This window comes from Chrysochloris asiatica, unplaced genomic scaffold (genome assembly GCF_000296735.1).
Source record: "Chrysochloris asiatica unplaced genomic scaffold, ChrAsi1.0 scaffold00659, whole genome shotgun sequence".
In the NCBI taxonomy this organism is placed as follows: domain Eukaryota; kingdom Metazoa; phylum Chordata; class Mammalia; order Afrosoricida; family Chrysochloridae; genus Chrysochloris; species Chrysochloris asiatica.
Genome location: NW_006409177.1, coordinates 156886 through 158723, shown reverse-complemented (window position 1 = coordinate 158723; position 1838 = coordinate 156886).

The window sequence follows — 1838 nt, the reverse complement described above, 5'->3', positions numbered from 1 at the left end:
ATGGGGGAAGGATTGCATGGAGAGGATTGTAACCATGGCAATGAGAAGATATATGATAGAAAGAATGTAAAACTAATGTTCTCCCATGTAAACTATCACGTAATTCACAATAAAACATTAAAATAAATAAATAAATAAAATAAGCACACACACACACACACACACACACACAAAAGTGATATGCTGGTAAGATTACTACACTAATCTCTGAATTCACTATTTCTTCTCCATTTTGTTACCTTGGTGTGCATCAAAAGTCCTCATGAGTTTGTAAATCTGCAGGTAGCCATGCCTCATTCAGATTTACTATTGATTTGGAAATTGACTAATTGGACCAACTAACTGAACATTTGTATTTTCAAAATAAAAATTTTAAATTGTATGTCCTTCATACACTTTGATTTCTACCAAGATTGAGAACTGCAGATCTTGTTAATTATTTGGACAAGGGACTTAACTGCTTTGAATGTGGCCTTCATTTGAACGGTGGAATGCCAATGTTTGCCCAATCTTACTCTGAGTTATCATAAAAATTAATGAGTTTGCACTCATGTAAACACATACACATGTATTTCATATATTATTCATCTTATCTATGTGATTTAAAATTTAACCTCTAAGGAACATTCCCAACTTCTAGTGTGGCAAGGTAGGATCAGCATGGCAATGGGAACCACAAGGTCAGAAGTCCAAACCCACAAGATGTTCCTTGAAAATGCTACACAGGGTCACTCTGAATCGGAACTGATTCAACTAGAACTAACTCGACTACAGTTAACAACAAAAAGGATTGTTCCTGCTGTACTTCTTCTAACATATATTTATCATTTTGGAAGTGCATTTTGCTTTTAATATTCTCCTCTACTACCATGACTCAAATGCATCCTTCTACAATCTTCCTTATTCATTGTTCATTTTTTACATGCACATGAGGTTATTGAAATACCATGGATTAGTTTAGGGGCACCGTAGTCCTCAAACTGACATTTTTGCTCTTGAACACTTTAAAGAGGTCTTGTGCAGCAGATTTGCCAAATGCAATATGTTGTTTGATTTCTTGATTCCTGCTTCCATGAGTGTTGATGGTTGATCTGAATAAGGTAAGGAAGTTGACATGTTACAATTCGGCATCAGCTATGTTTGGGATACAGTCCTTTGGTCAGGACAGCCTCTTCCCAGATAGGCCCCTCTCTGGCCTTTGGCCTCATGATGTGGCCTCTGCCCTTTTGGGGCAATGTTATAAATCTCTTTAAGGGCTGTCAATAAATGCCCCATAGACATTCTACTCAGCTATAGATCTCAGTCTGAAGGCACTTGTTTCTAGCCCCATGGACCAGTGATCTTAGCTCTGGATCTGGCTAGTTCTGGAATTATTTAAGTGGATTCTTAAAGGCTTTTTATTGTGATGCATAGTCTATGTCTCTAAACTCTGAAGAAAGGTATACATTCACAAATTCCCCCTTCTTTTCATACTTCCTCTCCAATCCCCCTTTTCACCCCTTGCCATAATTTGAACAAATAAAATAGACATTTGAAAAATATGATGATTCATAAGTATAATAAAATGGTTACTATGGTTTTAAAATCTAATTGCTAAGATGCTCACCTTGGCTTTCAAATCCTCCAATTCTGTGTCTGAGTCTTGCTTTTAGCCTTTCCTCCCTGGGTTTCTGACAATGCATGTTCTAGCTAAGCCTGACACTTGCTGTTCATCTTTAATACACCAAGACCACCTCATTATCTGATTCTTTTTCACAGATGACAGCAGCTGAACATTCCCTCCCCTGCTACAATCTAAGCTTTCCATTCCTATCTGTGGGGACAATGCCCAGTTCAAA